This window comes from Lepisosteus platostomus, chromosome 4 (genome assembly GCF_059453375.1).
Source record: "Lepisosteus platostomus isolate fLepPlt1 chromosome 4, fLepPlt1.hap1, whole genome shotgun sequence".
Lineage (NCBI taxonomy): Eukaryota > Metazoa > Chordata > Actinopteri > Semionotiformes > Lepisosteidae > Lepisosteus > Lepisosteus platostomus.
The window spans coordinates 9,555,356-9,581,171 of NC_142614.1; the positions used below are offsets into that span (position 1 = coordinate 9,555,356).

The 25,816-nt window shown below is 54.0% G+C and overlaps 1 protein-coding gene across 6 annotated transcripts in view; it reads right to left on the reverse strand.

The window, feature by feature from the left end:
• Positions 1–25,816, reverse strand: part of kdm6ba (lysine (K)-specific demethylase 6B, a) — a 119,717-nt gene that overhangs the window by 74,238 nt on the left and 19,663 nt on the right. For 5 of the 6 annotated variants that reach the window (XM_088628273.1, XM_088628263.1, XM_088628264.1 and 2 more), the window contains one exon: positions 1,448–1,515. The exons of the other annotated variant lie outside the window; for it this stretch is intronic. The gene's annotated coding sequence lies outside the window, so the exon portion shown is untranslated. The remainder of the gene's footprint in view (positions 1–1,447; positions 1,516–25,816) is intronic. 6 annotated transcript variants of the gene reach the window in all.

A 25,816-nucleotide genomic window follows, 5' to 3' on the forward strand; every position in this document is an offset into this window, starting at 1 on the left:
ATTTCATCTCTCTCGACTGTTCCTGGAGATCTGCAATCAGCACTTATTCCTCTTTGTAACCCCTCCTCCTCCCTCGCCTGCCCATTCCACCCCAGCCCCGGATTTCTGCCAAACTGGGACGTCCCCTCCCCCCACCGGACAGGGAAAATGGGGGCCGAACCTGGACATGAGAGGGCAGGAAACGGCGACAGGAAATTGGGGAGCCATGTGATCCTCAATCGAAAAGCAGTGACCCCAAACACCACCGAATTGGGGCCTGTCACTAGGTCATGTCACAGGGAATGGCATAAGCTGTGAACCTTGTGTTACATGATACACTTTCTGTAAAGTGAAAAAATCCTTAATATTGCTCTAAGTGTATACCATTCTCTCACTGATTACTCTCACTGAGTTCCTCTGTATTGTTTTTAAACTATCCTTTAGGTTTTTCCATGCTGTGTCCATCTCTGTGTTACCCTGGCGTCCTGGCCAAATTTCCCATTGGCCCTTACCAATCATGGCCTCCTAATAATCCCCCTCTCTGAACTGGCTTCATTGCTCTGTTCTCCTCCCCACTGAGAGCTGGTGTGTGGGGAGCGTTCTGGCGCACTATGGCTGCCGTCGCATCATCCACACACTGGTGGTGGTGGAGGGGATCCCCATTACCTGTAAAGTGCTTTGAGTGGAGTGTCCAGAAAAGCGCTATATAAGTGTAAGCAATTATTATTATTATCTCACCTCTAGTGTGACCAGCAAATACTATAAACTTGTTTAAATACTACAGTATTCACAAATTATAGACACTAATACTGTACACCAGTCCTACAGAGACACTGGCGCTGTACACCAGTCCTACAGAGACAGTGACGCTGTAGACCTGCCCAATACAGAAAAATAACACTCTTTTGTGCCAACTATCTAACTCACAGTCAAAACCGATCAGCACAGGTGGCAGCAAACACCTTCATTCATTAGTTCCAGCAGTTGTTAGTGAACAACGACAAACTTCCATCAAAGAAAACCTCCTTAGTGGTGAAAACGTGCACTTTCATCATTCCCTAGAGGCAGATATGATCTTGTTCCCAAGTAAGGTACACAGAGTGAACAAAAAATGCTTTACAGACCCAGCCGCATGGTTTTTTTAAAAGGAGTGCTGCTTGATTAAAGGGGAGAGTGTTAGAAACAGTCTCTAGTCACAGGTGTTAATAAGTGAAAACACACCAGCTGAAGCACTTTGGAACAGCAGTACTGGCTCTCTAAGCCCAGGCCGTTATTAAAGGACATTAGCCTCACACACCCTCTGCTGTTATTATTAACAGTATTAATAACCTGTGTTCTTATTAATGGCCGCGTCGAAGCCCAGGTCGCGGTGTGGAGCTGCTGAAGTGGCCTGTGGCACACAGTGAGACACTGGGCAAGGTCTCTGGGCTGTGAGGGACACCGACAGCCGAAACAGGACGTCTCTCACCTGTCCAGACCAGCTCTTCTCCCGCCCATCTGTCCGTCTGCACCCCCAAGACAGAGAGTCCCACCGCCCTGTGGGAAAGGAGAAGGACAGTGTGAATTCTCTCTGTCTGCGCAGATCCAGCTTCGAACCCGTGTCTCCGCTCGTAGCTCTGATGGGTCCACTGCATCTCACAACGCACTGACAACAGGCCTTGTGGCAAATGCCCCTGGACTCTCTGAAGGGAATACTCCAAAACCACGCTTTGGGAATAAAAACAACAGAACAAGAGACTTTCTCCCGTGCACCATGAGGTGGTCTGCTTTGACTTTTAGAAAACATGGTGTAGACTTTGCTGATGTGCAAATGAAACTCTCTCTTGCCAGTCCCCAAAGAAACTCTCCGTAATGTGCTGTGTTATGGTGTTGTGTGCACAGTGCTGTGTTGTACAGTGCAGTGTTGTGTGCGCAGTGCTGTGTTGTACAGTGCAGTACTGTGTGTGCAGTGTTGTGTTGTACAGTGCAGTGTTGTTTTGTACAGTGCAGGGTTGTGTGTGTAGTGCTGTGTTGTACAGTGCAGTGTTGTGTGTGCAGTGCTGTGTGCGCAGTGTAGTGTTGTGTGTACTGTGTTGTGTGCTGTGTTGGTGTGTGGCTCTGTGTTGCAAAGCTCAGTGTGCAGAGCTCTGCTCTCTCCCCCTCCTCTCAGATACCTTCACTAATCCTCCGAGAGTCAGGGCACTTGCCCGGGCTTGTCGGCCTATCTCACCGACTGACAAGAACAAGCAGAGATGCTGCTGTGGTCTGCTATCTTCTTCAAAGTCATCAAGTGTTCAAACTGCGGTAGCAGCTCCACTGTCCCTCTTCAGAAATGAATAAGCAATATGGATGCCACCTCTGCCCCACAGCCCCGAGAGAGGGCCTGCCGTTCCAAACACACAGCAGCACCGCTCCTGCACACAGTCTCTGAAATTCGGGCTCTATTAGCTTTGCTTTGGTCACAGAAGTGATTAGTAATACAGAAATAAATCTTACTTACAAACACAAGAATTAGGACGAGGAAACCAAACCAAAACACTAAAAGCTATCCAGTGAATAAAAACTGAATCTTTACATATTTAATAAATATCATCAGACAACTCTCTCCTTCTTGCGCATTTGTTTTCCCTTTTCAATTTCCCTACGGGATCAATAAAGTCTTATCTATCTTTTCAATAGATGCAGTCAAACAATTCTGAGGTCCTTGCCATCAACAGCCATGGCTCCACCAGCTTCTATGTATGTTCTCAGTGTGACCCTGGACATAGACCCAATGATGGGGCCATCTTTACTCCTGGCGCTCATATGCACACACAGTGTGATCTGTTCTCGGCAGTGGTGTCCGACCAACGCACGATAAACCCAGCTGCCAGGAATGCCTTCAAGATCTGGTTGGACTGGAGGAGCTTGGCAAAGAACAGGGATACAAAAGCAGTGTCCACAAAAGAACCTGAACTCACTACCTTCCAGCTGGGAATCTGGAACCTCCGAGCCCCTAAACATTACTACCCTACACTATTCCTGAAACACCGAGCAGTGTTGGTCATCTCTAATAATAATTCCTGACACTTATACAGCACTCTTCTGCACACTCCACTCAAAGCACTTTACAGGTATTGGGGTCTCCCCTCCACCACCACCAGTGTGCAGCCCCACCTGGATGATGCACCAGTACTCTCCCCACACACTAGCCCTCAGTGGGGAGGAGAACAGAGTGATGAAGCCAGTTCAGAGAGGGGGATTATTAGGAGGCCATGATTGGTAAAGGCCAGGGGGAAATTTGGCCCAGGCCTCCCATGTATGTGTGTGGGTTTATGTGTGAGACACTGCTCTTAGAAAAATAGAATGAAACCACCCAGGTTACTTGTTCATGATTAAGGTGTTTAAGGATTTGTAAGGACAATTTGAAAGTGCAATCCTGTGACAGTCAAGCCCCCTGATCTTGAAAGATTTAGCTACAAAATCCTTATTTTTGGCAGAAAGAGAGACAGAGGTGAGCACAGGTCAGTGACTTTTAGGCTCGTGTTGATCCGGCCCTGACCAGATGTAAAGACCCACTGGCGACCCGATTCGACCCACAGAAACCCGGGACCTGCCAGTGCCGGCCCACCCTCTCCCAGCTCCACAGCAGCGGAGGGGGCCAGGAGATTCCATTGCACGTCCTCACAAAAGTGCACAGCTTGCATTTTCCTTCCCCCTGAGGCCTGTGTTTGGGAGGCAAGGAACTCTCCTACTCCCTTTGAAGAAAGGGAGCTGAACTATTTACCTAAGACAGCAGCGGGCCCTGCTCTGAGCTCAGCAGCTCTCTGCTCGCAGTCTGCCTGACAACAGGGAGGGGAGCGCCACTGCGTACAAATGTGTGCGTGGGGAAGGGGGGTTTAGAGCCGGGCCATGTGACAAGAACCCCTTCCCACGTCCACACTGCCCACCTCTAGCAGACCGACCCGCACTGCTTCGAAACACAGACTTAAAAATAAATCTGTGGAATTCTCCGCGTGTCTCCTGCCTCCTCCCGACCCCCACCTCCCCACCGAATCCTCAACACCACCCCTCTGTTCTTTCAGCTGAGCAGAGTTGGTACATCCCGCCAAGACCTCTCTCCATATGAAATGTGCCCCAGGCTCAGGCTGTGTTTCCTAACAGGCTCTCTGACGAGGGGGGGAGGGTGTGTGTGTGTATGTGGGGAGGGGGCTCTAGTTTATTTTTAGCAACGTCATTTATATTCATTAAATGCCTGCTCTGCGCAAGCCAGGCCCCTTTCCCTCAATGCACTGAGCAGCGTGTGTGCGCCCCAACTTCTGCGGCACCTCAGGCTTCATTAACACCTTCGTTGACAAACTGTGAAAACTTGGGGCTTTACAAAACAGAAAAGCAGCACACTCTGCACGTACAAATCCCCAGATCAGCACAGCTTCACTGAGCAGCCTCTGTCACCCCGAGCTTGCTCATTTCTCAGGAGCATCAAAACGGGGACTTGCTGCGACCTTGCGAAGGAAGATCGGGGGGTGTCCCTCGGAAATCTGCTTCCAGTTCAGTTAGAGTTCTGGGGGGACGGCAGGACGAGCTGCAGTTTTTCTCCCTTTCCAGAGCTTGGACGTAAACGCACACGGGGACAAGAGAGGAAAGGCGTGATCCTACATGAGCCGTGGGGAGAAAACGGGCCATCCAGAGCCAGCACACAGCGCAGCACTCGGACAGGGACAGAGAGTGGGACACGGACAGAGACAGGGACAGAGAGTGGGACATGGACAGAGAGTGGGACAGAGACAGGGACAGGGACAGAGAGTGGGACATGGACAGAGACAGAAACAGGGACAGGGACAGAGACAGAGACAGGGACAGAGAGAGGGATATGGACACGGACAGAAACAGGGACAGAGAGAGGGACAGAGACAGAGAAAGGGACACAGACACAGACAGGGACACTCTCGAACCCTGTCTCCCAGCTGCGGCCCACAGCGATCAGCCCTCGAAAGCAGAGACACGAACCGAGCCCGCTCCTCGTCAGAGTGTGGAGGGGAGAGGCAGACCATGAAGTACATGGAGCGCCTCTCCCGCAGTTCCCCACAGACGAGCAGATGCTTGCTAGCTCACAGGAGTCAAGAGCTTCCTGCTGCACAATCATCTCCGAAGACACATGGACAAAGGAGTCCAGTGTAGTAAAACCACACTTGTTTAACTGAAGTCAGCGATTAACCTCTTTCCAGAGAGAGGGGCAGCCACACTTCCTGCAGCTGTGCGTCCAGTCCAGTTTCGTGGAGTGGACACAGCTGGGGTTGCTAGGAGACCAGCGCGGGGCACGTGAATGGCCTCCACAGTAGGGGATGACCTTTGACACCTGGGGGCTGGCCCGTGCCTCTGCGTTCATCACTCAGGGAAGGGGCGCGGGCGGGCGGGCACGGGCAGCGGAAAATACGCCAGGTTTTGACCCTGAGGTCCCTGGCTGACTGGACAAGGTGGCTCCCAGGCCGAGCCCCTCAGCGCTCTGTACCCCCATCCCCCAACACACACAACCCCGACACACACCACTCTGAGCTCCAGCTGAGTGTACCCCCATCCCCCAACACACGAAACCCCAACACACACCGCTCTGAGCTCCGGCTGAGTGTACCCCCATCCCCCAACACACACAACCCCGACACACACCTCTCTGAGCTCCGGCTGAGTGTACCCCCATCCCCCAACACACACAACCCCGACACACACCTCTCTGAGCTCCGGCTGAGTGTACCCCCATCCCCCAACACACACAACCCCGACACACACCTCTCTGAGCTCTGTCCCGTCAGAAGAGACGTCCAGCCTGACACCCTGGGACTCTCTGCCAGGGCTGACTGCCCCCCCCGCCCCCCCTGCCCCTAGCCCAGCTCCTGAAAGCCTGGGCTAATACCCGTTCTGAAATATTAATGGAGTCTCTGAAGGTCATTGCTTGCCATCTGCCTGGGGCAGCTCCAGTAAGGACACAGAGCACAAGCTGGGCCGCTGGTCCTCACAGGACAGGAACCCCCCCACGCTCCCCCGTTCTTCAGCACCACAACGCACACATCTCTACCCGCAAGGCCCGGGCAGGGAACACACTGGACTTCTCACAAATCTGAAACCGCACACACAAGAAGGGAGATCGGGCACGGCTCTCAGCCAGACTGGTCAAGGTCACTTCTCAGCGTTGAGCCGCTGTTTCTTTATCTTGCCGAACAAGCTCCGCGCGTGAACTTCAAAGGAGCCACAGCCATCATCTTTATCTTGACTGCTGCGGCGGACAGGACCCTTGTACAATGAGGAGAACTGCAACAGTATCAAATCTGGCAGGGTCAAAAAGAATTCACCTGGAAGAGGCCCGATGTCTAGAATATGTGATTTTTCCATTAAAAAAAAAACAAGATTCCAGCTCATTTTCATTTGCTCGCTTCGACCGCTGGACCTCTTCGTCCACACTGGAAAGGCAGGCTTTCGGGGGTCGAGGGTTGGGGGTCGGGGGTCGGGGGTCAGCTGTGTTTGGAAGCCAGGAGGAATCACAGGCGGCCGGTGCTTTCGGGGTGCGTGGGGGCCGGCTACAGGTCAAAGAGTGCAGTCCAGCTGCTCCCTGGGTACGCAGTGTCACCAGAGAGCGGCCGACACTCTGAAAACTCCCATTTAAGCCCAAGAAATCCCCTCCTCCCAACTCCTGACAATTTGCCTGAGAATACTACATTACTGTTTCGTATCGCCCAGTGTTTATTTTTAGATTGCTTGTAAGATTATTTGAATGAGGTCAATGAAACAAGCCACCATCAAGCCCGGTGCCAGAAAACAAGGTGCAGAAGAGGGACAGGCTGACACACTGACTGCCTGACACACTGCCACACTGGCTGGGCCAGTTCCCAGATAGCTGCTGCACTCAGCCCAGCCCCAGGAGCAGCTCAGGAAGAGGACTCCAAAGCAGATTAAAGGAGACCAGCTGGCTGTCCTTCTGTGTCTGCAGGTCAGCGCTCTTATCAGCGGATTAGCGGAGATCTGGCCTGTCAGCAGCATAGGCAGGACGCTTACCGACACCTGAGGCAAGCCCTGCGCGCAGTCAGACCCTGGCGCGCATCTGAGGAGCCGCCGAGGGAGGGAGAGACAGACAGGGAAGAGGACAGGGAAGGACAGGGGCAAGGAGGGGGACAGAGGTGGAATTTGGCAGAGGAAATGAAGCAGGAGAACGAGAGAGGGTTATACAGAACTAAACAGAACTGGGAAGATGGCATGAAAACGCTTGCTCAGAACAGTGTATGCAGACACAGGTGCTGGGACTCTGCATCCTCCACACAGCTCGGTCAGAGCCCACTAGAGCACCTCAAACCCCCCCAGGCCCTGGTGAGTCCGGCATCAGTGACCGATCGGTGCAGTTCCACGCACAGTGTTTACCACACTGGATAAATCACCTGGCACCGCTTCAGATCTGGGGCCGAGCCTGGAGGCACCTCCACAGGCACAAGCTGGGCGCTGACAGGCCAGCCGGCTGCCTGCACGCTCTCACACACGAGGTAAAGGACACGCCTGTAAGACGGGGCATCCTGCACACTTGACGGCAGCTCCACAGCTCAGCCCATCTGGAAGCATTTAATACGGAAACAAGAGGGGTTCTATACTTGCTGAATATCGCATTGTGGGGGAAAACACCAGAGTGCAAAGAGGGAAAAAAGAAAAGCTCAGAGGTCACCTGAATTCTCTTTCTTTCCGGGACTGTCTCCCCCCGAACAAAATAAACCCCACTGACACTGGATTTCCTTGCCTTCCCCCTTGGGGGGCGTTTAAGAACTTCTAAAACTCCAGTGACAGCCCTAAAAGCCAGGTTTTCGGTTCCTGTCTTTGTCCCTGCAAGAAAGAAAGATCCCGACCTTTTCCAGGGGACAGCTCAGACCGCGAGGGCCGTAAAGAGATTCGCTGGCTGCCCTGCACACCCTGCAGACCGAACCAGAGGGCTGCGGAATGAGAAAGGCTCAGGCGGGGCTCCTCCGCTGTCCCGCCATCGCAGGTATCGCTGCAGACGCCCTTGGTAAAGATGGTACAGACTGGCCTTCACCAGTCCTGGCCTCCTCATAACCCCCCTCTCTGATCTCTACAATCTTTCAACACGTGGTACGTGAAATCATGACCAAACCAATAAACGAGTTGCCACTTTAAACTACTGAATGACCAGCTTGTCGTTGTAAATATCGAGTGCGTTTAGAAGTAATATGATCACTGTGAGGCTTCCAGGCGGTGTGTTTGATAGGCAGTCATTCTCCTGTTTGTGCGATCCTGGTGTACTGGGGCAAACTGGTTTCTGGTGTACAGCTCTCGGCCGAAAAGACGCAAAAGCGGTTTTCCAGTTAAACTCTTCTCGGGCGATGTTTCTTCAACAGGAGTCTGGGACAAGTATCCGTGCGCGCTCAGCCACTGCTGCTGCGAGACGGAGGGAGAAGCAGCTGGACTCATACCCAGGACAGGAAGCTCCTGGTGGGCGGCCAGGGACTGGGAGGGGCTGGGGGGGGGGGTCTGGCCCCATGAAGGGACTTTGCCGGGACTGAGTCACGGTGGCGCTCACCAGAGCCGAGGAGGGAGGGTTCAGTCGGTCAGAGAAAAGTCTCTGGTATAAAAATAGCCCTCGTACGGCATCCACGGGCTCTCTCAGACACATCGCACAAATAAGACGCATCAGAAAACAACGCAGGAGAACAGCAGCCTGACTCATCTGGCCTCCACAGCCTGTGACGTCCGGAGGAGTGACTGTTTCCAGCGTGTCTCCCAAAAACCGAGCTCTGTCTCGCTCTTGGTGGGAGCTGGCCAGGTCCACAGCTCCGACTGCCAGTACAACGCATATATCACAACACCCTGCCACTGCAAACACACCCCTGTCTCCAGCTTCCTGCAGTTACACCACGATTGCTCCATTAGCTTCCTTATGCCTCTGTTTCCCCCGAGATCTAGCAAAAGAAACAGCTAGAGACAACTAACAACTAAGACACCCTCAGATGAATCTCCTCCCAGCAGTCAAACATCCTAGATGGGCCACATAGAGCTTCTACAGATATAGTGATAATAGAACACCTTCCCAAGTTCTTTATGTGATTTTAATGAGCTGACTTTGAGCATGAAGGGATACCACTGTCTACAGTACAGTCAGGTGTGACAGTGTGTGTGTGTGCTGGTGGATTCAGGGGGAGTGTGAGAGGAGAGGGACAGCAGTGGCTCTAGCAGTGTCTACAGTACAGTCAGGTGTGACAGTGTGTGTGTGTGCTGGTGAATTCAGGGGGAGTGTGAGAGGAGAGGGACAGCAGTGGCTCTAGCAGTGTCTACAGTACAGTCAGGTGTGACAGTGTGTGTGTGCTGGTGAATTCAGGGTGAGTGTGAGAGGAGAGGGACAGCAGTGGCTCTAGCAGTGTCTACAGTACAGTCAGGTGTGACTGCGTGTGTGTGCTGGTGAATTCAGGGTGAGTGTGAGAGGAGAGGGACAGCAGTGGCTCTAGCAGTGTCTACAGTACAGTCAGGTGTGACAGTGTGTGTGTGCTGGTGAATTCAGGGTGAGTGTGAGAGGAGAGGGACAGCAGTGGCTCTAGCAGTGTCTACAGTACAGTCAGGTGTGACAGTGTGTGTGTGTGCTGGTGGATTCAGGGGGAGTGTGAGAGGAGAGGGACAGCAGTGGCTCTAGCAGTGTCTACAGTACAGTCAGGTGTGACAGTGTGTGTATGTGCTGGTGAATTCAGGGGGAGTGTGAGAGGAGAGGGACAGCAGTGGCTCTAGCAGTGTCTACAGTACAGTCAGGTGTGACAGTGCGTGTGTGTGTGCTGGTGAATTCAGGGTGAGTGTGAGAGGAGAGGGACAGCAGTGGCTCTAGCAGTGTCTACAGTACAGTCAGGTGTGACAGTGTGTGTGTGTGCTGGTGAATTCAGGGGGAGTGTGAGAGGAGAGGGACAGCAGTGGCTCTAGGAGAATCTGCAGCATTATCAGGTGTGAGCAGCATGTTGGTGCAAGCAGAGGTCAGGCAAAGTTACAGAGTGCTGCCATTGTGTGCCCCCCTGAAGGCCCTGGACAGCCCAGACTGGAGGCTACAGTGAAACACAACAGAAAAACTCCCACAGCTACTGCTGCTCACTGCTGAGCATCACAATGAGCCCCTGTGTCTCTGCTTCATGCAGACAGCACTGGAGCACGAGAGGCCGACTGGGTTTTCTGTGACGGCACTCTGGTGGCTATAATGGAGTATTTCAACGTGTCTCTCTACTTGGGTTGAGACTGGAGGCCTGGAAAGACCTGCACAAGCTGGGGGAGGGGAGGGACTCACCTATTATAACCCTTCGCATTCCTGCGAAATAAAAAAAAACATCTGTGGGAAGACAAGAGGTGGGGCCAGGCGAGAGTGGGAACAATCCCGCGGGGTGAATAAGAGGTCTCATCACTCACCCTTTCACAACTTCAAAGGATCGCTCGCAGACGAGAACCTGGAGCTCACGGAAATCAATCCCAGCCCATCCGTCTCTTATTAACCTTCCCACGGCCTGTCGCTGTACCAGGACACATGACAGCACCGCCCGCCCATACACGTCCTCCACTGGAGACGTCTGCTTTTACCCTGATGACACTGGGATCTACGACACTTGACTGCGCTCCTACCATCATTTCACTGCTCTTTACTGTACCTCTACCACTGTGAATCCACTGTGGTTTCACCATGCTTCACTACACTTTACTGTCTGATAAGCACAGTTGACCGTGCCTTACTGCTCCACTACCCGGACGCTGCAGGTAGAGAACCCCATGCTCCGTAGGAGCAGGCCGTGCAAGGCTGCCACACTTACAGGGGGACTGTCTAAACCTCGGCGTTGAGCTCCTGAAATCAAGTTTCACTTCCCTGACTGTACAAGCTCAAGAGCCCAGATCTGTCAGACAAGTGTCTGCGAGAGAGAAACTGAACAGATCTGTGTTTTCTCACTCAGCCATGATATGGTGGTTCCGTTACATCACCGCCTGAAGCTGGGAGACCAGCTGTGCTCCAGCCCAGAAGACTTGTGGTGTCTTTGTTTTCGCTGCAATCCCATTCCCTGCCTTTTCCCCGCCGGAGCTCCGGGAATCCAACGTGGAGCTGTGCTCCAGCGGCCGGCTGAGCGATGGACTCTCTGCCAAGGGTACCGGCGGAGCGCGGCCGGGGAGACGCCCGCGGACTCGGGGCAGCGCCTCGACCCGGTCCGGCTCGCTACGCAGCAGCTGGCCGCCGGGGGCACGCGAGGCCAGAGGGTCGCGACCCGGCTCCCTCGGGTTCCAGAGCTGCTGACCCCCGTGTGCGAGAGGCTGGAGCCCCATCTCTTCGGCGACTCTGTTACCAGGGCGGGACAGTGAACACCAGCTCTCCCTCCTGCTCTAAAGGAAGCTTTTCCAAGTTTGACACCGAGAGGAGACAAGGTTGGGGCTGTCTAGCGCAGACACAGCTACCTTGTGTTACAAACTCGAAAACAAAACGCTGACTTTGGCACGTCAAAAAACATTTTCTGGCTTTTCAAGCAGTGTGTGTCTCTGTGCGTGTGAGAGGAGAGGGACAGCAGTGGCTCTAGCAGTGTCTACAGTACAGTCAGGTGTGACAGTGTGTGTGTGTGCTGGTGAATTCAGAGGGAGTGTGAGAGGAGAGGGACAGCAGTGGCTCTAGCAGTGTCTACAGTACAGTCAGGTGTGACAGTGTGTGTGTGTGCTGGTGAATTCAGGGGGAGTGTGAGAGGAGAGGGACAGCAGTGGCTCTAGCAGTGTCTACAGTACAGTCAGGTGTGACAGTGTGTGTGTGTGCTGGTGAATTCAGGGGGAGTGTGAGAGGAGAGGGACAGCAGTGGCTCTAGCAGTGTCTACAGTACAGTCAGGTGTGACAGTGTGTGTGTGTGCTGGTGAATTCAGGGGGAGTGTGAGAGGAGAGGGACAGCAGTGGCTCTAGCAGTGTCTACAGTACAGTCAGGTGTGACAGTGTGTGTGTGCTGGTGAATTCAGGGGGAGCGTGAGAGGAGAGGGACAGCAGTGGCTCTAGCAGTGTCTACAGTACAGTCAGGTGTGACAGTGTGTGTGTGTGCTGGTGAATTCAGGGGGAGTGTGAGAGGAGAGGGACAGCAGTGGCTCTAGCAGTGTCTACAGTACAGTCAGGTGTGACAGTGCGTGTGTGTGCTGGTGAATTGAGGAGGAGTGTGAGAGGAGGGGGTCAGCTGGTGAATTCAGTTTGTGCGTAGAAAGAAACGATCTAGTACCCACATAAAGAGGCGGGCACTAAATTTCATCGTTCTGTTTTCTAACAACTCAGCAATAACTTTTGGGCTCTACCGACAAGCTGTACTGCGGGGCTTGGAACCCAAGCCCCGAGCTCTCAGACTGCTGACGTCTCAGAGACAGATGTGCTGTACAGAAACAAGCTTGGCTCCCCACACACAGCCAAGTCACAGACACAGTGTCAGTAAAAACAACACAACCACCTCCCAGAGCCAGCACCCAGGCTTAACCAGGCTCCCAGAGGTTTCTGGGGAAGAAAGAGGTGCAGAAGTAAGCAGGCGTTTTGAATTAGGAATACGGAGCAGTGGTCGGGGGGCGGAGAGGGGGGTGGAAAAACAGGGAGACTGGCTCCTGGCTCAGAGGTCAGCTGAGTTCACAGTCTCACGCTCAACATGAGCAAGGTTGTAAAACAGGCCCTGAAAATCACTACCAAATGCTGCTGCCTAGGTCCTACCATGAGCCAGAGCACAGAGACAGGGCAGAGAGCGGAGGGGGTGGAACAGATCCAGAGACAGAGTCAGAGACAGGGGAAGACAGAGGAGGATAGATAGATAGATCAATTTATTGGCCATATACACTTTCTTGTATTGGGAATTTGTCTTTTCGCATCCCCCAGCTTGCTCTCCATGAGACACACAGACAGGGAGAGAAGCTGGGGGTCAGAGTGCAGGGTCAGCCATTCATATAGCGCCCCCGGAGCAGCTGGGGTTAGAGTTGGGCTCAGAGGCCCAGCGGAGTAGGATTCCCCTGCCGGCCGCAGGATTTGAACTGGCAACCTTCCGGCCACAGACCCTTAGCGACAGCGCCACCGCTCCGAGAGGGAGAGAGACAGAGGCAGGAGGAGCATGTGGGAAAGAGGTGTCCTCGCTGGGAGAGGCTCACTGGCGGCGGCGAGAGGACCGGGTCCGGGGAACGGGACCCGAGAAACCACAAGACAAAGACGGGAAGAGAGAAAAAGAAAACAACAAGCAGAGAGGGAGTGAAAACGGACAGCAGAGGACGAGAGAGGGGGGGGACGACACAGCCACCACAAGGAATGCCAGCCCTCCTAACACATCTGTTAAATCTTGGCTCTGTTTTAAAGTACATAAACCTGGAGAAAAAAAAAAGTATAATAGAAATGTTGTTTTAGTAGAGCTGTGCCCCTTGTTTCAGCTCCACACACACTGACACAGTCGCGGTAATGAGGCAGGCTGAGGACACAGCGATCTGCCAGACTCATACAGCACACAGCTAGAACAACACACAGTGACACACACACTGAGACACAGAGCCACTGTAATGAGTCAGGCTGAGGACACAGAGATCTGCCAGACACATGAGGCACCCAGCTAAATCAACACACTCGCAAACAGACACCTACAGAGAGCTGCTGTAATGAGGCAGCCACACACACCGACACACTCTCACACAGACACACACAGAGCTGCTGTAAGAAAGCAGCTAATACACACACAGGTAACACACACACACACACTGACACACTCTCACACAGACACACACAGAGCTGCTGTGATAAAGCAGCTAATACACACACAGGTAACACACACACACTCACGCACTCTCACACAGCCACACACAGAGCTGCTGTAATAAAGCAGCTAATACACACACAGGTTACACACACACATTCACACAGACACACACAGAGCTGCTGAAACAAAGCAGCTAATACACACAGGTAACACACACACACTCACACACACAGAGAGCTGCTGTAACAAAGCATCTAATACACACACAGGTAACACACACACTCTCACACAGACACAGAGAGCTGCTGTAACAAAGCATCTAATACACACTAAGGTAACACACACACTCTCACACATACACAGAGAGCTGCTGTAACAAAGCATCTAATACACACACAGGTAACACACACACACACTCTCACACAGACACAGAGAGCTGCTATAACAAAGCAGCTAATACACACTGAAGTGCGATTAGTATTATAGTGTGTTTTTGCCTGTAATATTCAACACAACTGCCATGGTAAAAAAACAGCAATACAAACATCTTCTAAATTACAAGAAAACACTGTGAAGAGACCTGTCAGCCCACCTAGTCTGAGTTCAAGCAGGGGACCATCCTACCACCATCCTACTGGTTTAACTGCATAGATAAATGCCTCAACTCTCAACACTGGCCATATTTCTACCAGTGTGACCAGTCCACCCTTGTAATTGTTCCTATCAGTACCTGTACCTGTCCACAGGTATAACCCCAGCTACAATCCCCCCAGTCAGGAGAGCCTGATCAAGAGCAGATTCCTAGTTCTGGGTGTTAAAAGTGTAAGCACATCGCCTTCCGTGAAAACGTGCGCTCGGTAACATGATGACAAAACGAAGGGAATGTGTGCGCGTGTGACCGCGTCTCCTGATGGGTTCAGCCCTGCGCCGCGTGTGACTGACTGCGACCGCGACAGCGTCTGCGCCGTGTGTGTCTCAGAGTCGCTCTGTCAGCGTGTGTGTGTGTGGTATTAATATACTATCTTGGCTGGAATGTCATCTGAAAAGGCAAAAAAAAAAGTTGACAATTCGATACGATAATGAGAACCACCGTTCCCACTTGGAGTCGCTACCCCTGCTAATGAGAAAAACTGAGCCCAGCTTTAATCAGATAACCGCAGCGAGGCAGGCGGGGCTGCAGATACCAGACTCCCCAGGCATGGCTGGGGCTTCTACCCACAGAATTCCATTAGCCCACACAGAGCGCTGAATAACCCGGCAAGTCACTGAGCAGGACACGGGAGAGGGACAGGAGGAAGAGAGAGAGAGACAGGGAGAGGGACAGGAGGAAGAGAGAGAGAGACAGGGAGAGAGGGACAGGAGGAAGAGAGAGATATGTCTTTGTTGTAAATGTCTGTAACATGTCTGTAGATTTTATTTTACTTCTATTTTTTTTTGTTTTGTTCCATGTTAATTTTTATTATTTTTGTTTGCTTTGGCAACACTGATTGTACCCATCGGTCATGCTAATAAAGCACCTTGAATTGAATTGAATTGAATTGAATTGACAGGGAGAGAGGGACAGGAGGAAGAGAGAGAGAGGGAGAGAGGAAGGAAGAGAGAGAGACAGGGAGAGAGGGACAGAAGAGAGAGAGTGAGAGAGGGACAGGAGGAAGAGAGAGAGAGAGACAGGGAGAGAGGGACAGGAGGAAGAGAGAGAGAGACAGGGAGAGAGGGAAGAAGAGAGAGAGAGACAGGGAGAGAGGGACAGGAGAGAGAGAGTGAGAGAGACAGAAGAGAGAGAGACAGGGAGAGAGGGTGTAAGAGAGAGACAGGGAGAGAGGGAGTGAGAGAGGGACAGGAGAGAGACAAGGAGAGAGGGACAGAAGAGAGAGAGAGTGAGAGAGACAGAAGAGAGAGAGAGACAGGGAGAGAGAGGGAGAGAGGGACAGGAGGAAGAGAGAGAGAGACAGGGAGAGAGGGAGTGAGAGAGGGACAGGAGGAAGAGAGAGAGACAGGGAGAGAGGGACAGGAGGAAGAGAGAGAGAGACAGGGAGAGAGGGGGTGAGAGAGAGACGGGGGAAACAGACTGAGGACGAAGCAGGCAGAGAGACAGGGACAGAGGGAGGGAGCAGACGTCTGACAGACAGAGGAGGGCCTGGCGGCTGGGGAGCGCTGTGAAAGCAGAGAGAGATGACAGGTCAGAGAGAGTCAGAGAGAGGGAGGGCGCGGAGGGGGGAGTCTGCTCAGCTGGGGCCGCTCCGCTCTCCTGGCTCCGTCCCAGCTTTGTCCTTGGCCCTCCAGGGAGAGCGCAGCCTGGCTGGCAGGGAGTGAGCAGCCGCCGCTGGCCAGCTGCCAGGCCCACGCCGCAGCACAGCTCCCAGGAAAAGCCCAGGCTACACAGGGGAGGAGCAGGCCCAGTCGGCGGCAAAGACACGCGACGAGACGCCAGGCCGACTGTCACGCAGGTCTTCGTGGGACAGTGGGTAACGATGATTAAGAAGAAAAAGTCCTGCTGAGCCACTGAATTAGGTCCTGATAGTTTTTGTTTTCATCAACATAAAGTGAAAACCTAACTTAAAGTTACTGTCAACAACAAAACAGGCGCAATCTACATACAGAAATCCAATTAACGTTTTTCTGTCTCATTTATTGAAAACCACCAATTATCAAATACACCCATAACTGTGCATAATGAGTCACCTGTCTGTGCTCCATCCTAAAACCTGCCCGAAGTCAGAAGGAAACAGAAAGGGGTGATAGTGAGAAATGTCACGTCTGGCGCAGTGAAGTCATGATTACCACTTCTCCCCCCCAACAGCCTGCCTTTCATCTGCAGCACACAATGCCCCCGTTGCCGTGGCGATGCCATTAGCAGGCTGCCACAGTGACAGGGCCTGTTGCCGGGGATGACATCACAGTTTGAGATGATGGTGTGTACAGAGGACAGTCCACTTCCACTGCAGCTGGAGGTGTGTGTGGGGGGGGGGACGGACAGACATTTTCAGAACTGACAGCCCCCCTGTGGCAACCTGTATGAAATGTGTTTTAAGTACACAGAAAGAGAACAGAAATTCTCTGCTTCCCTTCGTTTGTGATGGTAATCCCCTTTCTTCAAACACCGGACCTGTCCTGGACCAGTTTAATCTCAGCAGCGAAATCACTGACCGATTAGAGAGACACCCCAACGTCTCGGCTGGACTGCAGCCCCTCGGGAATCTGGACTGGAGAGTGATCCTATTCCAGATGCTCCAAGACTAGACTCTCCAAGGGACTAAAATTTAACTACACTGGATCTGGGGTTTCAAGCACACCCTGGTTGTGAGACACAAGACACCATCTGAGGACACAAGTGTCCAGGAAGGAGGTACACCTACAGATCTGCTCCTCAAGAGCAAGCAGTCCAGCTGTAGATCTCCTTCACACATCAGCACTCTCACTCCTGTGCTGGAGGGTCAATCTGGGCCAATGAAGCCTTAGTTGAGCTAACTGAAGCCTCTTCCTGAGGTCTGGTGAGGACCTGCTGCCCTCCAGGGGCAGAGCTAGGCAGAGCTGGGCAGCCCCGGTCACCTCCTGCCCACTGCAATCACTGGACTGCGGCACGGGGCTCTCGAGGCAAAACACACCCCGAGCAGGAGAGAAACATCGCAGCAGCGCCCCACGAACTGAGGCAGACGCCTGGCACGTGACCCGGTCAGGAACCCCACCGGACAGCGAGGGGCGGCCCTCTCCTGTCCCCCTGCCATCCCTGCCCACTTCAGAGGTGCTGGTACTGTCCGACCCGGCGCCCAGGGGACCGAAACCGCCCCCACGGACCGGACAGACGAAGACGAGAGAGAAGGGAGGACGGGGTGAGACCGAAAAAAGAACAGAAGAGTGGAACCGAGAGAGAAAAGGAAAAAGGCAGTAGGAAGAAAGGAAAAAGGAAGAGATCAAAACCAGAACTGTGAAAGAAACAGGAAGAGTGAAAGGCAGAGAGGTGGAGAAATAAGACAGAGAGATGATGAAGAACTCTCCCTCGGCCTGCTCAATGCTCAGAGACAGCAGCACAGCGGGGGTGGGGAACCTCACTGTCACTGACACTATCTCCGCGGATTGAGTTTCTCTTCCCCACCCTGCCTGTCTCCGGGTGTCTGCGCCAGAGAGCCGGGCAGGGCTAGGGTTACCAACTACAGGCTCCATGCTGCCCTGCCACTACTGCTGGAGCTCAAGGACACAGACCAAGTGAGGAGGCATGGACAGGGATCTTAAAGAGACACCAGGCACTGACTCTACACACCCCAACCCCAAGACAGTCCTACTGACACATCCTGAGCCATACTGCAGGCTTCAGTCCTGACTCTACAGACCCCAACCCCAGGACAGTCCTACCGACACATCCTGAGCCATACTGCAGGCTTCAGTCCTGACTCTATACACCCCACCCCAGGACAGTCCTACTGACACATCCTGAGCCATACTGCAGGCCTCAGTCCTGACTCTACACACCCCAACCCCAGGACAGTCCTATGGACACATCCTGAGCCATACTGCAGGCTTCAGTCCTGACTCTACACACCCCAACCCCAGGACAGTCCTACTGACACATCCTGAGCCATACTGCAGGCCTCAGTCCTGACTCTACACACCCCAACCCCAGGAAAGTCCTACTGACACATCCTGAGCCATACTGCAGGCCTCAGTCCTGACTCTACACACCCCAACCCCAGGACAGTCCTACTGACGCATCCTGAGCCATACTGCAGGCTTCAGTCCTGACTCTACACACCCCAACCCCAGGACAGTCCTACTGACGCATCCTGAGCCATACTGCAGGCTTCAGTCCTGACTCTACACACCCCACCCCAGGACAGTCCTACTGACACATCCTGAGCCATACTGCAGGCCTCAGTCCTGACTCTACACACCCCAACCCCAGGACAGTCCTACTGACACATCCTGAGCCATACTGCAGGCCTCAGTCCTGACTCTACACACCCCACCCCAGGACAGTCCTACTGACACATCCTGAGCCATACTGCAGGCTTCAGTCCTGACTCTACACACCCCACCCCAGGACAGTCCTACTGACACATCCTGAGCCATACTGCAGGCCTCAGTCCTGACTCTACACACCCCAACCCCAGGACAGTCCTACTGACACATCCTGAGCCATACTGTAGGCTTCAGTCCTGACTCTACACACCCCAACCCCAGGACAGTCCTACTGACACATCCTGAGCCATACTGCAGGCTTCAGTCCTGACTCTACACACCCCAACCCCAGGACAGTCCTACTGACACATCCTGAGCCATACTGCAGGCCTCAGTCCTGACTCTACACACCCCAACCCCAGGACAGTCCTACTGACACATCCTGAGCCATACTGCAGGCTTCAGTCCTGACTCTACACACCCCAACCCCAGGACAGTCCTACTGACACATCCTGAGCCATACTGCAGGCTTCAGTCCTGACTCTACACACCCCACCCCAGGACAGTCCTACTGACACATCCTGAGCCATACTGCAGGCCTCAGTCCTGACTCTACACACCCCAACCCCAGGACAGTCCTACTGACACATCCTGAGCCATACTGCAGGCTTCAGTCCTGACTCTACACACCCCACCCCAGGACAGTCCTACTGACACATCCTGAGCCATACTGCAGGTCTCAGTCCTGACTCTACACACCCCAACCCCAGGACAGTCCTACTGACACATCCTGAGCCATACTGTAGGCTTCAGTCCTGACTCTACACACCCCAACCCCAGGACAGTCCTACTGACACATCCTGAGCCATACTGCAGGCTTCAGTCCTGACTCTACACACCCCAACCCCAGGACAGTCCTATGGACACATCCTGAGCCATACTGCAGGCTTCAGTCCTGACTCTACACACCCCAACCCCAGGACAGTCCTACTGACACATCCTGAGCCATACTGCAGGCTTCAGTCCTGACTCTACACACCCCAACCCCAGGACAGTCCTATGGACACATCCTGAGCCATACTGCAGGCTTCAGTCCTGACTCTACACACCCCACCCCAGGACAGTCCTACTGACACATCCTGAGCCATACTGCAGGCTTCAGTCCTGACTCTACACACCCCAACCCCAGGACAGTCCTACTGACACATCCTGAGCCATACTGCAGGCTTCAGTCCTGACTCTACACACCCCAACCCCAGGACAGTCCTACTGACACATCCTGAGCCATACTGCAGGCCTCAGTCCTGACTCTACACACCCCAACCCCAGGACAGTCCTACTGACACATCCTGAGCCATACTGCAGGCTTCAGTCCTGACTCTACACACCCCAACCCCAGGACAGTCCTATGGACACATCCTGAGCCATACTGCAGGCTTCAGTCCTGACTCTACACACCCCACCCCAGGACAGTCCTACTGACACATCCTGAGCCATACTGCAGGCCTCAGTCCTGACTCTACACACCCCAACCCCAGGACAGTCCTACTGATGCATCCTGAGCCATACTGCAGGCCTCAGTCCTGACTCTACACACCCCAACCCCAGGGCAGTCCTACTGACACATCCTGAGCCATACTGCAGGCTTCAGTGTAGGGGTGTGTAGAGTCAGGACTGAGGCCTGCAGTATGGCTCAGGATATGTCAGTAGGACTGTCCTGGGGTGAGGTGTGTAGAGTCAGGACTGAGACCCATTAACTACCATGCACAGTCCAAAACATAGGTAATGCATTACCTACATCAAAAACACTGCACAATTTACAAGACCTACTGTGCGTTACCTGCGTCAACAACACTGCACAATCTTACAAGACCTACAAAGCATTTCCTGCACCAACAACACTGCACAATCTGCAAGACATACAGCGCACAATCCACATTAACTATGGGAGTCTTAGTCTTAAGTAAAAGACAACAGAACTTCAGGGCTGTTTAATGAAGTACAGGGGCACAGGTAAGCACTAGAGAACAGAAAATGCACCACGTGTCTTTCTTCGCAGAGTAAGTGTACTGTAAGATGGAGAGAAAAAGCAGACAGGTTTGTTTTGACTCGGTGCACTGGTGACAGACAGGAGAGGGGGACAGAGAGGGGTTCCTCATCTCCTCCAGCGCGCCGGTGAGCCTGACAGCGAGGGGAGAGGGGAGGCGCACACAGGAGCAAGCCTGCACCGGGGCCGGCTGGTGTAACCGCCTCTCACCGCGCCGGGGGCCTGCGGTGCCGCCAGAGCGCGGAGGAAGGAAGAGAGAGGATCCGCGCGCGGGGAGACAGCTCTCGCTGACAGGCGCTCCCCCAGCACGCCAGCGCCTCGCTTCTCCAAACCACTCGTGCAACTGCAGAGCCCAGCTCCACCACGCGCCCCGCGGCCCCCCACACCGGGGCACAAACTGCCACAGGTGTGTGACCCTGATACAGCACCTGCCCCCCGCACACACACGACCTCCCCGGGGCACTGCACGCCCATTTCCACACTTACACTCTGCTTCCACTGCAATCCACCTGGACTAATTGACACTGGTCTTGCCCTCACTGAGATTCCACAGCGCACTGATCACACAGTTACACAGTTACACAGCGCAGCGCTCAGTACAGCTCTGACACACACAGTTACACAGCACAGTGCTCAGTACAGCTCTGACACACACAGTTACACAGCACAGCGCTCAGTACAGCTCTGACACACACAGTTACACAGCGCAGCGCTCAGTGCAGCTCTGACACACAGTTACACAGCGCAGTGCTCAGTACAGCTCTGACACACACAGTTACACAGAGCAGTGCTCAGTACTGCTCTGACACACACAGTTACACAGAGCAGTGCTCAGTACAGCTCTGACACGCACAGTTACACAGCGCAGTGCTCAGTGCAGCTCTGACACACACAGTTACACAGCGCAGTGCTCAGTGCAGCTCTGACACACACAGTTACACAGCGCAGTGCTCAGTGCAGCTCTGACACACACAGTTACACAGCGCAGTGCTCAGTACAGCTCTGACACACACAGTTACCCAGCACAGTGCTCAGTACAGCTCTGACACACACAGTTACACAGAGCAGTGCTCAGTACAGCTCTGACACGCACAGTTACCCAGCGCAGTGCTCAGTACAGCTCTGACACACAGTTACACAGAGCAGTGCTCAGTACAGCTCTGACACACAGTTACACAGCGCAGTGCTCAGTACAGCTCTGACACACAGTTACACAGCGCAGTGCTCAGTACAGCTCTGACACACAGTTACACAGCGCAGTGCTCAGTACAGCTCTGACACACACAGTTACACAGAGCAGTGCTCAGTACAGCTCTGACACACACAGTTACACAGAGCAGTGCTCAGTACAGCTCTGACACACACAGTTACACAGAGCAGTGCTCAGTACAGCTCTGACACACACAGTTACACAGCGCAGTGCTCAGTACAGCTCTGACACACAGTTACACAGAGCAGTGCTCAGTCCAGCTCTGACAAGCACAGTTACACAGCGCAGTGCTCAGTCCAGCTCTGACACACAGTTACACAGAGCAGTGCTCAGTACAGCTCTGACACACACAGTTACACAGAGCAGTGCTCAGCACAGCTCTGACACACACAGTTACACAGCGCAGTGCTCAGTACAGCTCTGACACACAGTTACACAGCGCAGTGCTCAGTACAGCTCTGACACACAGTTACACAGAGCAGTGCTCAGTACAGCTCTGACACACAGTTACACAGAGCAGTGCTCAGTACAGCTCTGACACACACAGTTACACAGAGCAGTGCTCAGTACTGCTCTGACACACAGTTACACAGCGCAGTGCTCAGTACAGCTCTGACACACAGTTACACAGCGCAGTGCTCAGTACAGCTCTGACACACAGTTACACAGAGCAGTGCTCAGTACAGCTCTGACACGCACAGTTACACAGCGCAGTGCTCAGTACAGCTCTGACACGCACAGTTAGACAGAGCAGTATAAACTCTATAACACACTGGCTAACACAGTGCAGTAGAGATGTAAGACACTGCACAAGACCGTAACTGTGTGAAGGAAGATACAGCACGAGCCAACCACAGCTGAAGAGGGTTTCAGCAGCGACCTTTCTGAATGCTAAGAAATTAGCAGCTTAACCAGCAAGCCGAGGGCGTTGTCAGCCCAAGCACTCTTGTGGCCAGTAACCAGCGGCACAGGAGGAGGAGTGCCAACCTTCTGTTTATATGAACTGGGAGGGATTCAACATGCAGTAAATGAGCACTGGAACCAGCAGCCTTTGGTGGGTTTTTAACACCTCCCTGTGTGTGAGTATGTACATGCCAGGCAAGCCCCTGAGCTCACTTCCCAGCGAGGGGCTTTGGTGGCTGAAGAGTTGCTGGCCCGCTGGAGCACAGCTGCCTGCCCTGCTGCACTCCTCCAGACCGCTGCCCCTCCGCGCGGCTCACCTTCCACTGCAGCGCCAAGGACTCCGGCGTCCCCCGGCCCACAGCTGACGGCAGGGTTAACACACGGTCCCGCGCAGTTCAACACCCGGGTGGTGGAACACGCACCATGACCAGTTCACCGCGGTCCAGGTCCTGCCCTCCCCCTGTGTTTTTACTGTGCTCTCACTGCCTTGCCCTTGCCAGGGCGTCTCCCGTGTGTGTGTGTGTGTGTGTGTGTGTGTGTGTGCGTGCACACGCGCGTGCTCTGCAGGCGTCCTACAGCTGTCAGGCTGATCAGCGCCCAACGCACAGCAGCACACGCCCAGGCCAGAGGACCGCGCCCGTGCATCAGGAGATGGACCTGCCAGATGCGCGGAAGGGTCATTTCCCTTCTCCGGAGTAACAGATGAAGTTGACTTGAACTGGATTCACTGGGAGGACACTGCTCGTTTCACTTCTTACTCTAATCATGGAAAAACCCCTCGCTGGACTGGCCTGTTTGTCTCCACGTTATGCTGAAATAAAGAGAAACAGCGTTACAGCAGTCCAAGCCCCTGCAGGAGACGCAGCGCTGCCAGGCTCCCCCTGTACAGGTCTCAGCCCTGGAGGAGGCTCTTGCAGGGAAGCCTGCGCCAGGCTGCTGGAGATTTCCAAGTCTGCTCCTTTAACCCTTACAAGTGAGCACAGAGACCTCGCAGAGAGCAGACGGGGGAAGGTGAAATACCCCTCGACAGGACTGCTTTCCCGTTTCCTCGGCACAGCGGAGCGCAAGAGCCCTGCGGCTGGATCATCCGCTTCCTTGAAGTGGGTTTGTTCCAGAGGGGCAGCAGCTGGAGAAAGTGTGGTGGGGGACAGTGTTGCTGATCCCGCACTGATCCCTCGTCCAGGCCTGGACAGCTCCGCCGCGCTCGCGGGCTCAGTCACAGGCTCGCCCGATTGGAGTGGGAGGGACAGAGAGAGAGGCACTGGGCTGAGGGGTGCGGGGACACCCCAGACAGCAGCCTCCCACACTGAAGGTTGAGCTGCCCTGTTGATCCATCAGTTAGGCTGATATTTTAGCGGCACGGTGCAGGGTGCAGAGTGCAGAAACTCGGGTGCACACGCAGGACAGATCCGACCGGTTTGTGTCCGCTGTCCAGCTCGGGGATTCAGTCCCTGGCTGGTGGCCTGTGAGGAAGAGAGCTGGCGCTCCTGGTTCACTTCCACTCAGGATTGAGCACGGGAGGCACAGACAGGATGTCAGGAAGGATGACACACTGAAAGCATCTCGGGCACAGAAGAAATTTTGGTCCCTCTGTATAAGAACATAAACATCTGCTCTCGTTTGGGTCAGCCCACCCTCTCCCCACCACGCGTGGGCACGGGTCTGGCCCCAGAACGGTGCACAAACAAGGCCCAGGCCGAACGCACGAGGCTGCCGAGCTCATGTTACCTCCCTGTTGTGCTCTGTGATGTGCCTACGGCAGATGACACAGTAACTGAAACCATGGGAAATTTGGGGAATTTTTCCGGAACGATACACAGGGGGTTAAGAGGGAATTTTAGGGAGGTCAGACTGTGAAAGCTCAGAAACCGAATTTCTGCCGGCATCTGCACACTCTCCAGAGAGGGGGAGCGATCTACAGGGGGACACGCAGTCCGCACCGAACAGACGTCCTGCGCAGGGACGTGCCGAGAGCCCGCCTGGGTCCGGACAGATGGAAAGACTGACAGGCAGGTGGGAAAGGGGATGAGGGAGCTGGGGACAGGAGGAGTCACTTCCTCGTGCAGGGACAAGGCGCCACAGCCAAGCCTGAGGCCTCCCACTGCCTTCCCAGACTTCCTCTGCCTCTCCTGCTCCCGCCCCCTGCGGATCTGCACAGCGCTGGCCCCTCCGCCTGCCCTCTTCCTCTCCCGCGCACACACACACACTCACTCACACACGGCCACTCTCCGTGCCCATCTGCCCCTCCGACTGCAGCCCCGGTACGGCCAAGCACACAGCTCCCGCCGACACCGGGTCAAAGAGCCGGCCCTGCACGCCCAGCCTGCAGCGGATCCCTCTGCTTCATTTCAAACGCGGAAGCAAGCCTTTCATCCAAGAACCGGAGCCCTGAAACAGCGGAACGGTCCTGCCCAGTCTCCGTCTTTCCGATCCCAGCACAGGGGATCGGATGTCAGACCACATCACAGTCGTACACATGCTCGCTCGCAGACAGAATACTACGATTTCAGAGTTACAGCTACAATTGCTGCAGGCAGCAGAGCTTAACCAGAAGGCACAGCCGCTTCTAACAAACTACAGTACAGCACCAGGTTGCTTTTACAGAATTACTACCATGTAACAGTGAGAAAGCAGGGTCCTCGCTCTGGACGAGAGCAGAGAGCCCGACAGTCGCTGGACTCCTCAATCCCAAGACGAAAAGCAAGGCTTTCTTCAAAGCGACGGGTCTGAGGTGTCAGTAGGTGCACACATCACTCATCTATATCGGAAACAAAGCCATTTACTGTGCACGCGGAATCAATAAAGTCTGCTAAACAATCCTGATCTGTAAGCGCTGCCTCTTTTGGGTTCATTGAGCACTCGCTCGTGGCAGCCAGCGGGAGACGAGCCGCTCCAGTGAATGAAAGAAAGACGCCCCCCCCAGTTTCCTCCAATCACCTGCCCTGGTGTCACCGGCATTGCCGAAAGCTTCCTAGCCAGCACCCCCCCCGCCATCCACAGACCACACCGTCCACTTCATGCCACCCAGTTCACTGCCTGGACCGCTGGACCTCAGCGAAGCCCCTGTAAGGCACAGGGCGGCCCCAGGCG